This window comes from Chiroxiphia lanceolata, chromosome 3 (assembly GCF_009829145.1).
Source record: "Chiroxiphia lanceolata isolate bChiLan1 chromosome 3, bChiLan1.pri, whole genome shotgun sequence".
Lineage (NCBI taxonomy): Eukaryota > Metazoa > Chordata > Aves > Passeriformes > Pipridae > Chiroxiphia > Chiroxiphia lanceolata.
This window is the reverse complement of record NC_045639.1, coordinates 83,932,182-83,956,176: the sequence shown is the minus strand read 5'-3', so window position 1 is coordinate 83,956,176 and position 23,995 is coordinate 83,932,182.

The following is a 23,995-nucleotide window of genomic DNA, read 5'->3' as shown; positions in this document are numbered from 1 at the left end:
ATGTGGAGCGATTTGGAGTTTTGGGGGTTTTTTGGAATGCTTAAGACATTTCAGTTGTTCTTTTACAGATAAGCGGGGGAAAGAATATCCTTCCAATATTTATTTCTTGGAGACTTAATCAAAAGTCTTGAAGCTTTTGAAATTACACAAATATATTCTGAAAAATTCTGGTTGCCTCCCACATACATGAAGTCCTTTTGTTATAGGCATAAGATTTGCATACCATAAAAGTTGATCCTGGACTTTGGCTGTTTTAATATCCCTGTTGAACACAGCAATGAGAACAAGTTTTTTTAGAGAGGGACTTTTTAGTGCAGGAACTGAAGCAAGGGATTAAAAAAAGAAAATTAAAAAAGAGCTGTAAGTGTTTTTACATGAAGATTATTGTGTCTACACTCCTGTTAGGTGGTGGCCTTATTTTGTTTGCTTAAATGTAGGTGCCCAGTGCTATTTGAGATACCTTAGGCATGTCCACGTACATTGATCTGATGTAGAAAACCTACACCTTTTCAGAGCAGCAGATGAAGGACAGGTAGGATACACTACAGCATCTAAATGGCACTCAGTACCGACTTTGGGTGACTGAACCCCAGCCATAATCTCCCCTACCCTCAGAGCACACAACAAACACTAATGATTAGATGACATTTTCTCCTCAAAGCAGAAAAGTTTTTCTTCCTTCTAGTGTCAGATTCAACAGATAGGAGGGGAAAAAAGTAGTCAAGTACATTGTTTTCCCTAGACCTCCCAAGCTGGATGCCACAACTGTACAATTTATCCTTTTTCTACCCTGGCACTTTTAAATGTTTCAAAGTGTCTCTATTGAAGCTCCGAAGGGAGAAGAGTTTGGTGTTCATAATTAATGGGACAAATGAGTTGTACAGAATCATAGAATCATTACACTTGGAAAAAACCTCTAAGCTCATCAAGTCCAACTGTCAACCCAGCACCACCACCACTTTCACTAAACCATGTCCTCAAGTGCCATAGCCACACGTTTTTTGAACACTTCCAGGGATGGTGACTCTACCACTTCCCTGGGAAGCCTGTTCCAATGCTTCACAATCCTTTCCATGAGGAAATTTTTCCTAATATCTAATCTAAACCTCCTGTGGTGCAACTTGAGGCCGTTTCCTCACGTCCTGTCACTTGTTACCCGGGAGAAGAGACTGACACCCACATCACCACAACCTCCTTTCAGATAGCTGTAGAGCAGTACGGTCTCTTTCAAACTAAACGAAAAGTGGAAGCCATGGCTGTAGTGGCTCTTTTTGTAGGAATATTGCAGCTCTAATTTTGTCACATTTGCCTGAAATTCTACCTCTTCCTTCCTTGTTAGTAGTCAGCCAGGGTCTAAGGATTATATCTGTGCCTGGTTTAACACCAGTCCTAAAGGTGACAAAATCTAGTTTGCTAGGAAGAGAAAATCTCAGCAGAATAATAGAAAATCATACATCCATTTCAAAATACTGAACTAAGGTGTCTCCATGTGTTCTTTTGCACTTAAACACTTCCATGGGAACATTGCATTTAAGGGTGGATGTAGATTGATTGTTTGTGTACTCAGCGAGTCCATGAAGACTAATAAAAATAATTAAATAAGAGCATGAATAAAATGCATGATGTAAGTCATGGGTATTGATGTATAACAGTTAGGTGCTCACTCAAGTGTTTCTGTTATTCAGACTCAGTATAGAGAATATATTTCTTTCCTCTCCCTGCAGCTCAACAACAGAATGGAAATTAAACTTGTGTAGTACTAGAGATATGTGTCACTGAAAGGTTTTGGAAAGCAGAAGATACAGAAACGTCCTCATTTTAGATAACTATTTAATGTGCTGAAAGATGAAAATTATGGAGGCTCAAAAATGGTTTTAAATTAGGTCTAAGTTTCTTTAATACTGACTGCTACATAATACATCTGATGGATTTGGGGGGCAGAGTTAATCTTTGGTATCAAACAGTTCAGCAAGGCAATTTCTTTGGAGTTTCTATTTGCCCAAATTCCTCTTCTGCAGCACATATTACAAGTATCTTGGTTCATTGTGCTCTGGGGACTGTCTTCTGCCTCAGATCCTATGCCAGGAGAAGTGGCATGGTAGGGGGAATACAGAGAGCTGCCACCTGGGTTCACCTTTGGCAGCAAGATTATCATGATACAGCATCCCTTCTTGAGAAGGGATGGTGATCCAGAAAGGCCCAGCACCAGGAACTCCAGACCAGGAAAGATGCTGCAGCATGATTAAGGTGGAGAAGCATGAGAAAAGCGGCAAGCATCAAAGAGGAAAGTAGGAGCTAACATAAAGAAGTGAAGAAATAAATTCCATGCTGTTTTCTTCCAATTCTTCCTTTTTTTTCTGTCTTCCAGGCCCTAATTTTTTAAATCTTTCTTCTCAACAGCAAGACTGCTCATCATGTTCGCTAATGAACTGAAAAAATATTTTCTTAGCCAGCTTTTTCATACTTTAAATCTTTATTTCCTTTGTTTGACTTCTCTTTATTTTCTTCTCCAGTATATTTTTTCCTGGAACTCTTAAACAGGTATCAGCCCTAGCCAGTCTTTGCTACAATTTTAGTGCTCAAATACTGTAAGTGAATCATCCTTTTCCTGTAATTCTATTTGTAGCAGGAAATAGTACTATGTCATGATAACATAAAAATACTTGTCTAGAAATAATTTTGATACTTGTAAAGTGGACCAACTTTTCTTGCCCATTTTGTGCTCCAGAATGTGTGCTGTACTGTTATTTTACATTTTTACCAGTAATGTAAGCAAATGCTTCTAAAAAGTATAGTCTTCAGTGGTTAAGCTGACATGATTGGTTGACAAAACATATAAACAAAATTTTAAAATTTACTTTAAGATAGAAAACATTTCTTGCAACTTTCATATCACACAAGACTTTCTGTATGTATATCACTGTAGTCCCGTTCTGCTCAACAGAAAAAGAATAAAAGCATTGCCCTGTTGTCTCAGTGGGATAGGACTGTTACAAAGATTAAAATGAGCCCATCTGTGTTGGTAACAATTAGGTAATTTTAACATGTTTAAGCTCATAAACTCGTTACAATCTCTTTTCCTTCAAGCTAAAGGCACTGAGGCCTTTTTGGATCAGCATGGGGTCTTCTTTTCCTGAACAAGAAAAAAAGTGACAAAAGTTTCCTCTTAGGTGGAAAGAAATGTTCCCCGATGGGACATTTAATTTCCTTGGGATCTTCTTCTCCTCAACAATCACAGAACTGTTTAGAGAGACTATTTCATCTTTCTAAATCAGGAAAAAGAAATACCTCTTGCAGTTACTGTACTATCAGCTCAGGACAACATCAGAGTTGGGAAAGAGAGGCTGTTCCCTAAAGGTTGATGCCACTCTCAAGTATCTGCTTGTTCATTAACACTATAAAACTCAGAGAAACTTTTTTCTGGTTCATCAAGTCGGCTGAGCCACCAGTACTCATGCCAAGAGACATCTTGCATTCTGCAGTTTGTATAATGCAATCAGATGGCTATTGGCAGTTGAAATACAATCAAATGCATTGTTTTATATGGCAAAATTATACAGAAATTTTGAAAACTGACTGATTTCTCTGCTTTCTCTATAGGACATAAATCAGGCTAGGCTGTTCCTACTTACCAACACTCATTGCCCATCTCCCATTGGGGAGTGTGGCTGCCACAGAAGAAAGCACTGAATATTCTGTCTGAATACTATTAACTGGCTCATAAAATAATACCTTTAAAGGCTTCAAAAACTGCTGGATGCCCGGTTTTTGCCACTTACTGCTTAGACACTCTTTGATGCCACTACTGTAGTGTGTTGGTCCACAGCCAGATATACCCTTAAAAAACAATATGTGGGGTCAATCCATCTATCAGCAGAGCTCTCATTCACTGCCCTGGGAAGAGATGGTGTCACAGCCAGAACAACATCACAAGTGTCCTCTTTCACTAGCTCTTAACCGTGAAAGTCCCTTGGCCAGCCCTTGCCTCCTCTGAAATGCCACTGAAAAGTTAAAATTAAGCAGCACAGTAGACCTTTACAAAGGAATTAATCTGTGTGGTTGTTGAACTAAGAAACTTTTTCAGTTGGATCCAACTAAACCATCAGTTCTTTCAAAGGTTTGATTTATCTTTCTTTTGCATGCATTTTTTTTGTTCACACTGTGCTCCTTAACAGCAGCCCTGGGCGCTGTTCCAGTGTTTTTCTTTTTATACTGCATGAATCAATGAACTGGACACTAAACCATGTGTCTCAACCCACAAATTTTATCAATTTTACCCTTCTAGTTCTCTTTCCTCAATCATGCTGGAGGGGGGACTGAGCAAACAGCTCTGTTTTGCTCAGTTGCCTACTGGAGATAAACCATGACAACCTCAAAAAAAAAAAATGGAAGGGGAGGGAACAAAGATGTGTCTGACTTGAGCTCATTATGTACAAAAATTGCTATGGTATTGCAAATATTTTTTTTTATTTAGTTAGAGAAAAACCAGTATTTTCATCAGATTGCTGATCATTGCTTTAATGCTTTTGTGTTTAACCTAGGAATCTCTTTTTCAAACTGCTTTGCTGGCAAAATAAATACCAGCGGGAAATGATAGGATAGTTTAAAGAAATATCTTTTCATAGGGCACGTTGCTGATTGCTGTTATTCTGATATGTCAGGACACCAAATCTAAAGAGAAAAGAGCTTTAATTAAGTAGGAGAGCAAACTTATTGCCTGCTAGAGACAAACCTGACAGAAAGGTTTGTTATTTCAACTCGGGCCTGTTTCCAGCACAGAGGGATCCTTTTTAGCCAATGCAGTTTCCTTAATAAGTAATTGAGACGTGCTCAGACACAATGCAGAGAGCAAGTGTCGTGTAAAAGATTTTCTGGGAAGAGTCAACCAACCCTACTTCTGATTAGTAATTCAGACAGAGTTTATCGTAAAAATAGAAATATAATCATTGTGCTGCTGAATGGAGTGATGTGCTGGTGCAGAACATGGCTTCTGATCCAGTGGTAGAGTACACAGACCTCAGCCAAGACTCTGGGAAGCACTTTACAGGCTCACAGGTAGATCCACTCCCTGCTACAGCCTGCTTACTTTTTTCACCTCTGCAGATAGCTTTTCTGAGCATACCAGTTTCAATGCATTACTGTTTGGTTTTTTTTTTTAATTAAAATCACACATTACAGCTTTGGTATGGCTGTTTTAATACACCACAGAAAGTGGAAATTTGCTTGAATGCCTTTCATTTTGTTACTGCAGAATAGCCAGTTCCCCTTCCCTCTTTACCTGCAGTAACAGGGAAGTTGTAGCAATAGGATGAACAGGATCTCTCTGAATTATGTGTGTGCACACAGGTGCAGTAGCAACCCTCAAGCAGCCCTTGCTGCCTAACAAGCAGTTACTCCCTTTTAAAACAATGTCATGACAGAGAGACAGGCCAAAAGGCTAATTGCTCAGTGGCCAGTGCAGTTTTGCACGTGAGTGTTATGCAAACATCCACAAACAAGTAATACTATCTCATAATGAGAGTGAAATAGGAATAGTTTTATCTGTTGCAATGAAAAATAGATTAGTTATAGCACTGGTGCATCAAGTCTTGCATTTTAAGTGTGGTATAATTGTGACACTAAATAACAATGACCTTCTAAGTGATATCAGAGATGTTATGGTGAAGAAAAAGACACAACCATGTAACTGTATTGTGATATGATAAAGCAGATTGTTTTTCCTTAGAGGAAGAAATATAAATATAGAAGGCTGTCCTAATGAATTATTCCATTTGAGGGCTCTCCGTGTTCTACAAAAAACGTACTGTAAACTGCCAGTCTTCAAATTTTGCACATAATTTGTTTTAACAGTTTGAAATATGTAAAAACAAATGTACAATAAGCTTTAAGCTATAATTTACAATAAAGTCAAATTCTTCTGGCTATGGGTTCCTGAAACTGGTTCCAGTATGAAGGACATTACTCTTAATTCCTGATGAATTTTATTTCTGTTATACTGGGAAGAAGAAAAGAAGAATGTAATTCATTTCGCGGAACAAACTTTATGCATGCTGGAATTTAACAGTTTGAAGACAGAACTGGGTGTAACTTCAGGAATATAATCCAATATCGTCTGCTGAGCTCACTGCCAAAGACTGAAACAGCATAGGTGTTTCATAACAAATCAGTTCAGAAAAAAAATAAAAACACAGTGTAGTTCTTTTGTGATAGGTTCATAGAAATCCTCACTGAGTTTTCATTGTGATATATATGTTCACATCCATCTTTTTTTGCTGGTTATCAGAAAAAATCATCATTACCATAGTACAGAAATTAAAGCAGGGCCTCATATGATAAATAAAACATAATGGGTAATGAACAACAACATTCCCCAGCAGTCATATTAGCCCATAAACCCCTTTGTCTCACCTGTTCATCAGTCCTTTGGAAAAGCCCAAATCATAGATTCTGATTTAATCATAAAATCATAGAATCATTTAAGCAGGAAAACATCTTTACTACCATGTAGTCCAATCACTAACCCAGCACTGCTAAGTACACCACTGAACCATGTCCCCAAGTGAAACACCTACACGTCTTTTAAATACCTCCAGGGATAGTGACTCAACCTTTTCCTAACCTTAACTCCCCTGTCACAACTTCATGCCACTCTCTTGGGTCCTATCACTGCTGTCTTGAGAGAAGAGATCAGTGCCTGCCCTTCTGCTTCCCCTCACAAGGAAGGTGTGGAATGCTATGAGCTCTCCCTTCAGTCTCTTTTTCTTCAGACTTAACAAAGCCAAGTGACCTTTGCTGCTGTATGGTTTTCCCTCTAGACCCTTCACCATCTTCATAACTGTCTTTTGGATACTCTCCAATAGCTTAATACCTTTCTTATACTGTGGTGCCCAAAACTAAGCAATATTCAAGGTGAGGCCACCCCAGTGCAGAGCAGACTGGAACAATCTCCTTCCTCGCCCGACTGGTGATGCTTTACCTGATGCCCCCCAGGACACAGTTGGCCCTCCTGGCTGCCAGGGCACTGCTGACTCATATTCAACTTGCCATCGTCCAGGACCCTCAGGTCCCTTTCTATGTCACTGCTTTCCAGCATCTTATTCCCCAATCCGTACGAACATCCAGGGTTGCTGCACCCTAGGTGCAGAATCTGACACTTTCCCTTGTTGAACTTCCTATTGCTGGTGATTGCCCAGTCCTCTAATTTGTGGAGTCCTCTAATTAGTATCACTGACAAACTTACTTAGTACTCCTTTGAGTCCTTCACCCAAGTTGTCTATGAAGATGTTGAAGAGCACTGAGCCTAAGGTGGAGCCCTGCAGAACCCCACTGGTGACCAGTCACCAGTCTGATGATACCCGATTCACTACAACCCTTTACACCCAACCCATGAGCCAATTGTTCACCCATCACATGACATGTTTATCCAGCTGTAAGCTGGACATTTTGTCCAGAAGGACAGTATCGAAAGCTTTACCAAAATGCAAGAAGTTTACATCATCTGGTTTCCTTTGATCAACCAGGTGGGTTACCCACAATTACCTCTCTGCTATGTAAATTCCGGTGCAGCGTGGAAAATAGGAGATTTGTGCTGAAACACAGTCTTCACAGAACCTTTCTTGACATGTCTACAGTGCAAAAGCTTTTCTTTTGTACATGGCTCCACATTAAGAAGATAGATGTATCATGACTAAGTAATATTTCAGTAATAGGAGTAGAGTAAGCAGTAAGTAGATTTAATGGAATGAAATTAATCGATGGAAAATTTGGTTTGTTTACAGGAGAAAACTCCTCCTGGGAGATTAATTTAGAACTGTCACTCAATAGCACTAATTTCATCTTTATATCTCTCCAAATTAGATGTCATAAACATGCTTCTTGAGGAACAAACCAAAGTGGTTAAATCACTAGCAAACATATCCACCTAAGCTATGTTAGAAAATACGTTGGACTGTTGGAAAATTGTCTGGACACTCTAGATTTTTTCATCATACTGTATATAATGGAACAAAACATGCTTGAAATTTCACTGAAGTTTTCAAAAAACTTGATTGCTTTACTGTGATGTATGTAACCGTAACCTCTAAACAAGCACTGCCGATGAACACTGAGCTTTATGAGCAAAAAAAACAACACTGGCCTTTGTGTTGATCCAATAATTATTGGTTTTTTCTTACAAAAGAAGTTGAAAAGCCTTCAGTTAAATTAGGTAAAAAACCAGAAGATGTCTAAAATAAGAAAAGGCTTAAATATATGAAAATAAGAGGATACCTGAGAAAAAGTATTAGCTTGAACTATTCAGCTTTGATGGCATAATAATGTATTTCAATGTGCTATCTAGTTTATGTGCTGCAGTATGCACTCTTGATGTCAAACCAGAAAAAAATAAGCTTACAAATATTCATGCAACTACCTTCCAGTAGGGAAAATGCAATTATACATGTATTCACAACCTCTGGCTATAAGGAATAGCAGTAGTGATTTGATTTTAAATTCCCCCACACATGCCTAAGAAACACAAAGGTCTCCTTTACAGTGATGCATGCCCACAGGTTAGCTAAAATGCAGCCCAAAGAAAACCTCAGAATGTTTTATGGAAAAGAAGTGGGAGTTCTGACTACTGAAAACAGGAGACAACATATTAAAACAAAATGTCACAATGAAAGAGGAAATAGAATTGAATTGAACGTCTAATATCCTTGGATAAAATGCAACGTGCTGCATAACTGCAACTGAAATGTCCATGCTGCACTCTACTTGCTCTGATAAATCTCAGGCTCAGTTTGTGCCTTTGCAATTGCTGGAGAGAGCATTAAAACAGGAAGGTCCTCAGAGAATTTTGAAAGTATCATTTTTCTTTTATTAGTTTTGAAGTAATACATTTTTATTTAATTTAGTTACACACAGATGAAGCAAAGATTCAGTTTGAGGTTTTGGGGGCAATTTTTTATGGACAAAGAAATATTCTCGGTCTGCCATAAAGAACATGTAACACTATTTTGGGCATATTGCAAGACCATCCTTTCTCCTGGGCATTAAAGGAGGTAGAATTTTTCTTAAGGAAAGAGTATGGGGCTGAGGATAGAGTCTTGTGGTGAAATGTCTAGCCTGATTGTTTGCCGAGACATATCGTTAGTATGAAAAAATATAGACATATACATGCCTATTGATATGGACTAAGGGTGAGAAGTTTCAGGAGCAGACCTCCAGGACAAATTAACTGGCACATTAATGAAAAAGCATTGTTTCTCTGTAGGTCATCTGAGACACCACAGGACATTCCAAGAGAACAGTAGCTCAGGTCCAAATTGCTGAAGAGCCATGCCACATGTTTTAGCTGTAACACAAAACTGGGATATATGAGAGAGACATCATTTTCTACAAATGGTTCATTAGGACAGGGATTTTTGTCCTCCCTGTTCCAGAATGTCAAGCGGAAGAATTAATTAGCAGAAAGCCTTTAAGTTAGATGACTATTTCTCCAGGAGCAACTGTGGGAAAAGTTGGGTCCCTCTTGTCACTGTATCATGGAGTCTTTGTTGTGTGGGCTTCAGATGGAGGCTTTAATTCTTATGAAGCGTGAGGATATATGCTAATTAATTTGAAAAAAAGATCAGCTTCATGTTAATAACCAAATTGAACTGGTGCCTCTCTGCAAAGGTCGCTGGAAAGGATTATGATTATATACAGTTTTAATGTACGAACTATCAGCTCCGTCATTTGCAGATCTTCAACAGTGTTTCTTCTAGAGTTGAATTTTGCAGAACTACAAGAGTCTGAGAAGACTTTAGCAAATGCAAAAACGGAATAACTGAGGAACACCTCTTCTGGGAAATCATATCAGAAGGTTTTTTTATATAGTCATGTCACTGACACAATATTTATTCCACTAGACTCGCAAAAATCCTTGTCCTTAAAACATGCAGTGTACCATGTCCTCTGCAGCTATTCTCACAGGCCAGCACATTCAGGAACCTGCAGCATTCTAAACAGTCTTAATTTTAACTAGATAGATATAAGCTTTCTTCTCTTGGAAACCTGGGGGAAAGGGAATGTCTAGAGTCATATGAAAAAACAATTTCCTTTACCAGTAATCTTTTGAAAACCCATTTCTATTATTTGTGATCCTGGTGTTTGAATAAGGTCAGTATCTTTCCCTGTACAGCTCTTACATAGATGGAATTATTTATTTTCCTATTAAAATGCCCATTTCCACCAGCAGTATCTATAATTCACCTTGATTTCCTTCACATGGTTAGTTTTGTTAAAGCCACAGGAAAACAGATGCTTCTTCAAGTGTAGAAAAGCAGAATAAAACAAAAAAAAAATAGCTGGTCCCTTTGACAATAGTAAAATGTTTGTCAACCTTCAATAATCAGTAAAAGGATCTCAGAGAGACCTGGCAGGAAAGGATCCCACACAGTAAGTCCATAGGCTTTTCTTGGCTTAGACTTGGACCCTGAGATTAGGCCAGATGGTTAGAGCATGGAGCTAATAATACCAAGGTCATGGATTTGTTCCCTGTACAGGCCATTCACTTAAGAGTTGGACTCAATGATCCTTGTGGATCCCTTCCACCTCAGAATATTCTGTGATTCTGAATACAACATCAAGGACATGCAGATAAATGGGAACCCTATGAATAGAAGGATTCCCAGACTTCAGAGAGGCAAGGAGGACCAGGATAACCAGGAACTCCTAATTTGTTGGCAGTGTTCAGTGTAGTTGTCCCTCTCTCTGTGCCTGGTTTCCAAGGCACTGAACCATGGATGGGTTCTTTTCCCATTTGTGCCTTCTGCCTTTCCTCTGCCCAACAGCTCACTGAGGGCATCAAACAAGTGAACCCAGTGGTCTGAGGTCTGTTCCAGGCACTTTTCTAGGACAACTGCTCCTGATGAGACACATATCCCCTTTGCCTTCAATGATAGCCTAAAAATCACTTTATCCTTTCTTTTCTGCAGGTTATGAGGAATAGACTGTCAGAAACATCTCCCCTAGCCTTCACCTCCATGCCCTAGAAAATTAGAAGATAGGAAGACAAAGAGCTTTATTGCTTTTTCTCTTTTAAGGAAGTATAAAAATCCTGTGTAGAGGATTGAACTGTGTACAAAGAGCAGGGAGAATTAAGCTGGGAGTACTCAATCATTTGATGCTAATTTTAATACAGCCATGAGGACAGACAGGTGAGAGTAGAGGAAAAGGCAGAGGGGAGAAAATAAAAGAGACTAGGAAGAAGGAAAAAGGGACCACATATAAGACACAGATTTGAAACAAAACAAAAAAAAAACCCCATACCAAAACCAAACCAAAACAAAGCAAATATATATAAAAAAAGGGAGAATTGACCTAAGGAAAAAGGGAACATAGACGCATAAAAACCTCATCTCACTAAAATAAAATGCACATTGAAAATATGGACTAAAGTACCTACTTTGAATATACTATGGAAAGAAAGAAAAGCTGAGCAGGACTGGAAAACCACTTTACTACAACAGCATGCATACCTTAAAAATAAAAGTATTGAAGTGTTCTGTATTTTCCATGCCACATAGGTGATGGGTTAAGCACTTCATGCACTTTCAGGTACTTCAGGTGTTATTTGGCTCATTCACTGTGCAAATTTTACTTGGAAGATACCACTGCATTGAACATTTACAGAGAAAACCCAGCCTTTTCCTACAGACAGCAAGTCAGATAATACACCCAAACCTATCTGAGGTTTGGCTGACCTCTCCAAAATATAATTTAACAGCAACTTATTGCCTTTTTCCTGTTAAGTTTTGATAGATATGTTTGCAAATACCCACTGATGGAGGTCAGCTGTAATGTCAGAAACAAGGGTGCAGGATAGTGTTCCCACTAATAAAAGGAGACATTTTGGAGAAAACTTAAAACAAAAGCTGAAAATAAGTATAAGAAACAGTTGAGCTGCAACTAAAACCTAAATTCAGAGGAAAATAGTCCCATTATTCTTCTATGAAAGTTTTTTTGTTTTGAGACAATAAGTTTTGAAAGAGTAAGGGTTTACAGTTCGGTTGCAGTGAATCTAGGTAATAAGCATGAGAGTGAGGGCCAGGATACTGCTACTCTACAACTCTCTTCCTGAGTGACAGAAAGACTGATTCACTGGCTTAAAGCTGTCAAGAAGAAAGTGATGGATCTACGCTTATGTCCAGTATCTCTTTAATTCCCCAAGTGCAGCAAGAAAGCTACTTTTGTTGTCACTGAGGAATTACCTGCCTCTGTGGGAGGCTGTTGCCCTGTGAAGAAGACCTACTCCATGCAATGGCAAATAAAGAAAGAGGTAGAAGCCAGGGAAATATTAGTCTTGGAGTTTGAAAGAGCAGTGGCATGCAAAGAAAAGATCAGGCAGTTCTTCTTACGATGTTTCCCATATGGAAAGGAAAGAGAGTAAGTAATTAGTGTAAATGTGCTGTTGATATGGAGCACAAGCTACTAGCTTAAGCCCTGCTGGCTTGTGTATCAGCTCCTTTATTCCAAAAGAGATGGGGTCAGCATGTGTGCTAAGCTGTTCTCTGAAGTCCATTTCCACACTAGATGTTTCTCATCTCAACAAGGTTTTTTCCCTGACCTAGTCCAGTACTACATCATTCTTGACACCAGGACTAGATCCAAGAAGGATGACACGTATGTCGACTGAGTTGCCAAATTTACACACCTGGCAACTTTTGGTCGCATATGTATTTTGTGACACCAGAATTTCCTGAGCACCAGAAAGATCTGCTGTCAAGAATGCACAGGGCTGTGCCCATCTGGGGGCAGCTGAGATTTCTCAGGTCCAGAGTTTAGCCAGCACTTGCTTTTATTGCCTTGATTTAGCAGGCAGTTTCAGGGGATGTCTGCAGACCTGAGATCACCACAAAATCCAAGCCCTTCAAATATGTTTTCTTTTCTATTTCTCAGATGAGTGCTCTAACAAGCAGTTACATGCTCTTTTCTAGGTTACCTTGCTCATGCCTGGAAAGAAAGACTGCAGGCACCAATAATTAGGAGAGGAATCTGGACTGTAGGAAATGCTGTCTGATGGATACCTGAGGGATAAAATTTAAGATACATGCACAGGGTTTGCACTTTCTGCTAGGTAGTATGTTCATTATGCCTGCTTGCAACATCTGAAAATACAGCAAGGCAGTGCCTAACTTGAGACTCTGCATGTTCTATTTTCTCTTCTGGCTGCATGTGCCTTATACTGTTTAACACATAAAGCTGTTCCTCTGGGCCACTAATGGCATGGGAAAACATGAAACTATGAAGATACTGCATTGAGCCCCTAATTGCTGAGAAGGTAAGAAAGGCAAAGATTTGATGGGCATATTAGAGGAAGGCTGAAATTTAATTAGTCCCTCTTGCATGACAGCAACCTACTCCTTTACAACCAGATCACGTCTTAGGAATTATGTTCAACAGTTGTGCTAATCTGCTCTCTGGAGAGGAGCCCAATGGTAGTTCCTCTACAGCAGCTCATAGCCAGAGACAGTTCCTGGTGCAACTAACTGCTAATCCTCCTCCAGTGTTTGGTGCTCAACACAGGACTCAATATCAGAAGAAATCACTGTTGACCAATTTTACCTTGAACCTGCCATAAAGGTACAAGACACAGGTCTTGAAGTCCAAATATACATTACTCCAAAAGAAATCCCATTCTGTCTTCCTTACTTACATAAATAGCAATTACTTTCTTTTAATAAAAGTGGAAATTTCTTGCTTTTTAATGATTACTTTTAAATTCTGAAAAGGTATCTATTAAGTTCATTTTGGGGAGGGAGATTAATTTTTGGTTCTATTCTTAGCCAATTGAAGCTTTAGGGTAAGAAAAGCAACACTATCTGGGAATTTTTGCCTTTCTTTAAAGTTACTTAATCATCATTGCTTTTATCATCCCATGTTTTAGTTTCCAGACAATGATAAGTGTTATCAAACTTAGAAACCCTGTCTAGGGAAGAGACTTGGAGATTCAGCAATTCTGCTCACTGGGACAGGGCATTTGCCTGTCAGGAACCGGACCCACATAAAAGCATTTGCGTAACAAGTTCATGGGAAGCTCCTGTACTGTCACCTCCTGCCCATGGGTTTCACACCTTGAGACTAGAGAGTCATGAAAGAGAATGAGTTGATTTCTTGTGTTATTCAAAAGAGTGAGTGAAATGCCGGAACATTTTCACAAAAACTTTGTCCCTACTAGGCTTTCACCGTATGTTTTCTTTTAAATAGTATCAGTTACATGATAGACCCCTTGAGGTTTCACTGGATTTTTAACAAAATTCATATATGTGTATTACTGTGAAAGAAAGAAGAAAAACTGAATACAGGTGTGTAAATTCTCAGATATCACCTTGAATTTGAGATACTTCCATATAACTCGTACAAGGTAAAGCAGAGTTGGAAATTATGGAAGACCACGTTTTTCACAACTTAAACTTCGCTGGGGATGATTGTCTACCCATTCTATCATGACTCAAACATCAGTTTAAGAGCCTGAATACACAGCAGTTCTTGAAAACCATTTTAAGTGATGTAAAATGTAAAAAAAAGAAATTGAACTTGACTTGAGTAAGGAGTGATTTTGAGGTAGGGGGAAAATGGCAAGGCACCTTGCTTAGGAATATTGAGGGTGATGTAAATATATAAAGTTTGGCTCCAGTATTCGCTACCAAGTGTCCCAGGTTGTAACCATCTGTCCTTTATGGTGCTCAAAGCATAGCAGAGAAGCATTCATGACAGCTGGCTAAGCTGAGTGGAGAACTAAACGGTTGGAGAGGAAGAACTATTTTCCATTCCCTGAATGGCTCAAGATATGTAGGAGGCAGCATACTTGAACCCCAGGACAATAATCTATATGAACACATTTACAAGGCCAAGGCAGAGTCACAAGCACTGGTACGCAATGATCCAAGGTGTTGCCACTACTTCTGGTATAGCCAGGACCCAGGCCAGGCCTCCAGACGACATCTGGGCACTGTCCAGCTGGAGACTGAGGCCAGAATGGTGCCCGACATGTTTAGGGCTATCAGTGTAGCTGGATCTAAACTCTCACAAGTCAGATGGATGAGCCTTTCATTCTAGAGGCAAGTTGTTTCTGTCTCTTTGAGAATTTAGAAACAGCAATTCTGGATAAAAACAAATGAACAATGTCCTAAAATGCAAGATGTATCAACTACTTTCTATTCTTCTGCCATATTTAACTATTGTGTTCCTGAGAACACACTTTGACTATGTAAATCTAGCAGAATATTTTAAAACTACTTACAGCACCAAAGTTTTAACAAGCAGCTCAGACTCATTTTCAAGTTTCTCTTGGTAGGATTATAAAATGCTTTTAAATACTACTTAATCTTGAATTGTTTTCACAAATTCCAAACCTGAATTATTCTAGACAACCAGCAATCATCTGTCTGGATTCTTTTCAAACTACTGTCCACGTGGGCCGCATTATCTCTTCACACTGGAGTGAGCAAAGCTTCCCTTGAGCTTTCACAACATACAGTTTTGCTTCATATAAACCAGAACAGTTTGCCCTTTTTTGTGTACTTGTTTAAGTATGTTTTCTGTGATGTCACTGTACAGGTGCCAAATTGGTAGCATCAGGTGATCTGCTGAGCTAATATGGATTTGGATCCACACAATTGTCTTTTGGATCAAACAAAATCTCAAACTTAGAGTTACCGCTCTCTGCTTGAGAAAAATTTGTTATTTTGGGTCTATCACTGTAATTTAATTCTATGGGTAATGGAGGATAAGGTCATTATGGATTATCATAGCTCTTTTATAACTACTACAGCACAAACACTTTTTCCCTTTTGTGGAAGACAGTGTTTTACTGACTCCAAAGACAGGCTTATTTTAAATTTGCTGGTATGGGCAACAACTATAATTTGTATTTGATGCACATGGATGATGTTTACAATTGTTTTAAAGCAGTGGTTCAGAAGCCTTCTCTATTACTTGCTGTCAAGAAAATCTATATTACTACTTTTCTTTAACACTCTTATTATCATGTGTCATTGCTAAGTAGTCAAAATGGACATTGGCTGCAGCCCACAGAGAATTAATGTAAAATCGTGCTGAAGCTTTTGCAAATTTCAGAAATCTTCTTGCTCTCCCTGTTATAATATCAGTTCCCTTTTTAAAAGCTCTGATGTCAGCTCTTAGTTCAGCAGATAAGAATTAAACTGTAGATTTCTTTAAGAGTGAACGCTGACTTCATAAGGAACAGCTCTTTGATAAGTTTTAAAAATGCTGTGCAAGGAGCAGAGGATCTACGTCTAAAATCTCAAAAATCTATCAGGCACTTTCACTTGCAATGAAACTTCCCTGGCTGCTCCTAATATTGCCTGAACCAAGGGCAATGTCTGAAGAGAAAACAGAGCTGAAAATGACAGGAAGCCAGGAAGAAGGGTCAACTGAAACAGAAATTCCACTACGTCAGCTCATTTTTCGTAAAGTGTAATAAAGACTGGCTTTACCAGGAGCTAATAGTGGCTCTTCATTTGTACATTGGAGTAGTGAAAGAGTTCTAAAAATGGGTTGTTCTCAAACAGCATATGTCCACAAAGGTAGGATGGCTTAGCATCTCCTGTTTGTCTGTAAATAATCTGTGTACTGCTGACAAAGCATTAGAACCCACGTTGCCTGGTAGGACACTGCAAAAGCAATATTATGTGATTAAAAAGAAGCTGAGTTAACCAAAGCTTAACATGACACAGGAAGCAACTTTATAAGTAAATTTTTAGGATAGAAGACTACAAAGCCCAATTTATGGTTTTATAGTCATGAGCTACCCAAAACCATATGTCTATGAAACAGTAGTCCTAGTGTCCATACTGGCTTAAGCATGTGGGTTTTTTCTGTTCCTGGCCTGATTCTTGCCTTTTTCACCAGAGTATTTCTTGGGTTTTAGGAAGTTATATTTTTTTAACTGGTTTATCCCAATCCTAAAAGCAAAGTGCTTGTCAGGGATATCATGCTGCTGTGGAAGAGCAATTGTGAGCCAACTGGCAGGGTGAAGACGTGGCAGAAGTCCTTATACTGACATTGCCATCAAAGCTGCCTTAACAGGAAAATATATCTGAATTTGGGAAATTAAAAAGAGATTTCATGTCAAATAAATTCTCATGTTTTTGATAGCAAACCTGAGGACAGGACTAGCCAAAAACTGTATTTCAGTTCTGAGGAACTGTTTGAAATGCCCTGTCAGATAGACAGTAAGTCTACTTATGTCTGTAAGTCACCTAGAAGCAAAACTGTAATCATCTCTTTTTAAATTCAGTAATGTGTTTGTGGTGCCTTTGCCTGTGCCTTAAAGGTCTGATAAGTGTTAAGAGTGATTTCAGGAAAACCAGCAGAAACACATGAGTCTCCAGGAAATGGTGATTCAGAGAAGAGCAGAAATGTTTACTTGTGTCTCCAGGATTACATAATGGGCCACTCTTTCCTCAAACCGTGTGAGTCCCTCTGCAAGGATGTTCCTCCTGCACAGGTTCTCCGAGTGGCACATGCCAGGAGAGACTCCTTCATACTCATCAGGTTATGGGGAATGCCAAAACTGTCCTCAAAATTGTAACAGATGGCTTCCATGCAAGTAAAGATTACTTATATGTGAATACTATTGTACTGATCTACATGTCCCATCCTGCTGCTCAAAACGCATCTAATAAGGATTTCTCTCCTTACTCTCAGACAGATGACGTGCATCCAATTTTGTAGGGCATACATTTTTTATTTGTTTTCAGTTCTAACATTATTCCATGGCAAAGTAACAATTAACATCAAATATTTAATAACTTGGTCTTTCACAGTTGGCCACTTCAGCAATTAAAAGGATGGTAGAAAAACAGGTTTTGCTGCCCAGCAACAATTTCTCTTCATAACAGATGTTTGTATGGAAATAGGCACATGGTGACTGGCTTACCTTCTGCTCAAAGCAACAATCTCTTGCAAAGATACAGGAACTTAATATACAGGCACTCCATCGCCTTTGCTTTATTTATACCTCCACTACAGTGTGAACCAAGCACTAAATGACTTTCCCCCAACCTTCTGAGAAATAAGAGGAAGGAATAAGCAGAGAAGCAGTTAACAGTGCCGCTGCATAAAGCAGTGATGCTGCTAGAAAAGGAATTGGCTGTACTTAGTATTTACTGTAAGGAAGACTGGGCAGTGCCCAGGAAAAGCAAAAAGAAGCAATATGCAGTGGAGAGAAAAAATAAGGTTCTAGTATTTTTGCTTTCTAAATATTTGCAATGTAAGGAGTCACAAGACAAAGCAAAGGATTAAATCCAAGTAAAAATTCCAAGACCTAGAATTACCTCAGATGTTTGTGTAAGTGCCTAAACCGCCACGTATATTCTTTTCTTTTACATATTCTCCAGAGTTCTGCTTTTTGGATTTTCTACTCTGAGTATTCACTCCACACTTGACATTGTGTGCAGCTGACATGGCTATGGACAGAAGGTGGCTTTCTGTCTCAGCCATGGAGTGTGTTGGGTCAAGCCCCCACAACACATATGTGACCACTTCTTTTGGAAACCTAGGAGTTCCAGGAGCTGCTTGGACTCACCCAAGTGAACGAGATGTCTCAGTTGAATGATCTCTGCAGCTTGAGGAAATTATTCAGGTATATCCTAACAACTAGCTCTGCAGAGATGAGAAACCTCTGCTTCTTGCTCTTTTTCTACCCAGTGACTGTTTGAGGCTTAAGTCTGAAAGAAAGATCTGCAACTAGTTCATTATCAGGGATGAGCAGTAATTCCCCTAATTCCAGCTTCATAATAAAAGGCAACTGTGAACATTGTCTGTCAATGAGGGGTACTTCAGGCACTTGCCCTGATCATGGGAAGACTGCACTCTTGATCTCAAGTGCATGTAGGCACCTGTTTCATGCCTAGGCTCGGACTTTTGCGCACGGATCTCCTGTCCTGCAGGTGATTTCATCAGCAGGGTGTTTCCATAGCTCAGAGAGGAACAGAGAAACATATATTTCAGTGTAAGTAGATAAGAACAAGTTTCAGGCAACTCTCAGAAGAGGTACCATTGTTTCACAAATGATTTAAGGAGTGACACTCAAGTTTCAAAGTTGTTGCATTGCTACAAAGAGCAGAGAGGGGAGGCTGTGTGAATATGCAGTGGAAGTGTAAGCACAGACACCATAATGCAATCCCAGAGTAAGGCTGCTGTCTGTAAAAAAATGATAGAGGACACAAAATTCATTTATCATCCTAAATGGGATTTATTGTCTTAATCTTACAGCATGCTACTTGTCTGTCAGTCTTCCTAGCTTATGTGCTGTCAGCCCAGACCATGGGCATGACGAGCATGTGACAACATTGTTCTGTATTCAACCTCTTTATACTTGTTTGATTTTATTCCTTTCTGTCATACCTCCTTCATTCAATGTCTTTTTTTACAAGCTCAAGAATCCTAAACCTATCTGATCTTCTCTCATAGGGAAATGGTTTCACACATCTGTCCTTCATAAACCTGTATTCTATGAAGATTTTCTAATTCTAAAACTCTCTTTTAAAGAATGATGACAGATACCTACCATACTGAAGCAGTGGCAGGAGTTATGGATTTGTACTTTGGCTGCTACTGTAATGATACTTTTTTGTTTTGTTCTCAGATCTGATTCTATAATTGCATTTATCTTTTGACTGACATAGTTCATCCATACAATTTTTGCAATACTCTCTGTAGTGGTGACTTGCTGAGTGATAATAATTTCTTTTGAACTCACTGTTGTGTGTTGATACAGCAGGGATTATTTCTACCATTGTCACTAATTTGTGTTTATCAACACTGAATAGCATCAGATGTCAGCTCACTCAAGCAGCCTGTGCAGAGAGAATTTCCTGCAGCACTTTTTGGTAATTCTGGTTTTGACTATATTAGTTCTGTAAGATCAGAAAACATCCCTGTCCAATCCCTTTCCAGACCACTAATGAATGTGCTGAACAGCAAAGTCATCCTTCTTCCATTGTAAAGTCATAGAATCATAAAATCATAGAATCAAAGAATCAGCTGGGTTGGAAAAGACTTCCGAGATCATCAAGCCCAACCTTTGATCAACTACAACCATGGTTTCTAGACCATGGCACTAAGGGCCACATCCAGTCTCATCTTAAAAACCTCCAGGGATGGAGAATCCACCACCTCCCTGGGCAGCCCATTCCTATGTCTGATTACCCTCTTGGAAAGAATTTCTTTGTAATATCTAGCCTAAACCTCCCCTGGCACAGCTTAAGTCTATGCCCTCTTGTCTTACTGATAGTTGCCTGGGAGAAGAGAGCAACCCCCACCTGGCTATAACCTCCTTTCAGGGAGCTGGAGAGAGTGATGAGGTCTCCCCTGAGCCTCCTCTTCTCCAGGCTGAACAACCCCAGCTCCCTCAGCCTCTCCACACAGGACTTGTGTTGAAGTCCCTTCACCAGCCTCGTTGCTCTTCTCTGGACCTGCTCCAGCACCTCAATATCCTTCCTGAACTGAGGGGCCCAGAACTGGACACAGTACTCCAGGTGTGGCTTCACCAGTGCTGAGTACAGGGGCAGAATTGTGGGAGGCAACTGGGCTGTGGACAGCTTGGGCCTTGAGTTTGAGCGGTTGCAGCTGCGAGGTTGTAAAGGAATGTGAACACTGAAGTGAGAAGAAGATAAACAAAGAAGATGGAACTACTGAACCACAACTGAAGCCGGACATCCTAAACAGCTGAGTCACCATGAGTTGCAGAAGCTATAGAGTAACCAATCTTGACATGTTTATGTAGTAAGGGCACCAATGGTGGTGAAACACACTGACTAGGGGAGACTATAAATTAACAATATTTGTATGAAATAAAGGCTTTTCTGCGTGAAATCCCAGTGTGGTGTCCATCCCAACAACAACACAGAATCACTTCCCTGATCCTGTTGGCCACACTGTTCCTGATACAGGCCAGGATGCCATTGGCCACCTTCTTGGCCACCTGGGCACACTGCTGGCTCATGTTCGGCTTCCTGTCAATCCAAACTCCCAGGTCCCTTTTTACCTGGCTGCTCTCCAGCCACTCTGCCCCCAGCCTGTAGTGCTGCATGGGGTTGTTGTGGCCAGAGTGGAGGACCCAGCACTTGGCCTTGTTGAACCTCATCCCATTGGAATCAGCCCAACTCTCCAGCTTGTCCAGGTCCCTCTGCAGAGTCCTCCTGCCTTCCAACTGATCAAAACCCCCCCAACTTAGAGTCATCTGCAAATTTGCTGATGGTGGACTCAATCCCCTCATCTAAATCATCAGTGAAGATATTAAATAGAACTGGGCCCAACACTGATCCCTGGGGGACACCACTAGTGACCGGCCACCAACTGGATGCAGCACCGTTCACCACCACTCTCTGGGCCCAGCCCTCCAGCCAGTTCTTAACCCAGCAGAGACTTCCCCTGTCCAAGCCATGGGCTGCAGCTTTTTTAGGAGTATACTGTGGGAGATGGTGTCAAAGGCTTTGCTGAAGTCCAGGTAGACACATCCACAGCCTTCCCCTCATCCACCAGGCAGGTCACCTGATCATAAAAGGAGATCAAGTTGGTCAAACAGGACCTGCCCTTCCTAAACCCGTACCTTTAGGTGCTGTGTGATTGCACTTAGGATGATCTACTCCATAATCTTGCCAGGCACTGAGGTCAGGCTGATGGGCCCGTAGTTTCCCTGGTCCTCCTTCCAGCCCTTTTTGTGGATTGGCGTGACATTCGCCAACTTGCAACCATCTGGGACCTCCCCAGTGAGCCAGGACTGTTGGTAGATGATGGAGAGCAGCTTGGGGAGCTCTTCCTCCAGCTCCCTCATCACCCTAGGATGGATCCCATCTGGTCCCATAGACTTGTGAGGATCCGAGTGGCTCAGCAGGTCGCTAACTGTTTCCTCCTGGATTACAGGGGGGCTATTCAGATTCTTATCTCTTCCTACAGTCTCCAGAAGCCAGCTGTCCTCAGGACAACATGTCTTACTGTTGAAAACTGAGGTAAAGAAGGAGTTAAATACCTCAGCCTTTTCCTCATCTTTGATAACTATATTCCCACCCATGTCCAATAAAAAATTGAGGTTTTCCTTTCTCCTCCTTTTGCTATTGATGTATCTGTAGAAGGACTTTTCTTACTGTTCCTATGTTTTCTTCTCTATTTTTTTCATCAGTGTCAATCAAGGCATGAAACTTTCTACTTACACTATGGCAGCTTATTTTCTCTAAGTTTTTTGTAACAGACCTATTCAAACTCTTCTGGAAATTTTATGTATCAAACAGTTCATTGTTACCAACATATTCACTGACTCTTTTAAAGAGCATTAAAAACATGTGAGACATGACTGTTTGCTGCAAGAAAATGCTCTTTTACCCCATTTTTACCAGTATGTCTCTTAATCCTGTTCTTTATCATAGTTTGCATGAGTTTGATTAATACAGTAGCCAAACTAACTGTTGTTTCCTATATCTCACTACAATTTAGGATTTTTTGATGGATGTCATATTTGCCAATTGGCATTTCTCAGATACAGGTGGGGTACCTGCCTTGAATACCAAAGGAGAGAAAATCCTGTGCTTTCCTGAAGTATTTAGTCACTCACAGCACTTAAAGTTGTAAGAGATTAACATCTAAGAAGTTATTTTTAGAATCTAATAAGAGGGTGTTTAGATTAAGAAGCTCGATATCCTGTTTGGTTATCTAGTAATAAATCAAGTTTCATGCATTTTCCTCTTATTAATCTTTCATATGATGCATCTGCCAGACTCCTGAGGTTGTTCAAACCAACAGACATTCTACCTACTTAAAATATATCACGCAGGCACATACTGGACTGCCATGGTTCTGATGCTCTCCAGTGTTTCAATATAAATTTAGCCTAGAGCTTTGTCCAAGTAACCATAAAAAGTTGCCGTTGTTGTCCTGCAGCTTTCCCAGGAAGATACATCTAAACAACCCTCCAGATTTGGTTTTGTCTGACACCCACCAGAAGCACAGGAGTATTATCAAAATAAAAGAAACAAGGCTAGAGCTCAGCATAGGAGGTCTGTTTGAGATGGGAAAGGCTAAAAATGCCCTCAATTTCTTCTGGACCTTTACAAAAATATCCAGTAAATATTTTCCTCTTCAATTGATGTTCTCTGAGTAGAAAAATGTTACCATTTTTTAAAGGTCCAGTAAAATATCACTGGATATATATTATTTGCAGTGATACGTAGTATGAAGATATTTTTGTATCATTGTGTATCATATACATAATGTGAAAGAGAGGAACTTTTACCTCTGAACAACAAAAGAACTTCAAACCTCGTTTTTACCTTTTCCCCTCGTCATCATGATAAAGGGACTGTTGGTATTTGTACACTAGAAATTTATTTTAAAAATTAATTGTTTGGTGAGAGGCTGTAAGAGTAACATAAATAAATCTGAAAGAGCTACAGATGTGGAGGCAGGTTATTAGACTGACTCGTGGAAGCACTCTGCTCTGATGGCCATACAGTGGCTTCTCTGCTTCATTTTTCTCTGCTCACATCAGTGCTCTACGTGACTAAATGCTTTTCGTAGTGTAAAATCTTTTACACAAATTCATAGTGTCCTGAATGAGGGAGAGTAGGATTTCCAAAGAGCTCTCAGTGCTGGCCAAACTCTGCTCTGTTAAAGTTGACTGCATGCCTTAAGGACACCCATGAGACTAACCAGGAGTAGCAAAGAGCTTAACAGAATGGGGATATTGGTCACATACTTCTGGGAAGCTGCCAATAGGACAAATGGCTGGTCCTTCCTTCATGAATTTTAGTCTAGCAGTTGCATTTATTTTCTTTATGTTCTGAATTGTTTCATATAATGCATAATTTTACATGATGTATAGTAGAAGGACAGTATACAAATAATTCAAATAGTGCCAGTCTCTAGTGACTCACTTAAACGGAAGTGATGTTCCAGGAGCTGCTCTAGGTCTGGCAGTTTTGCAGCCTCATCAGATGCAGTCAGGTTGTAC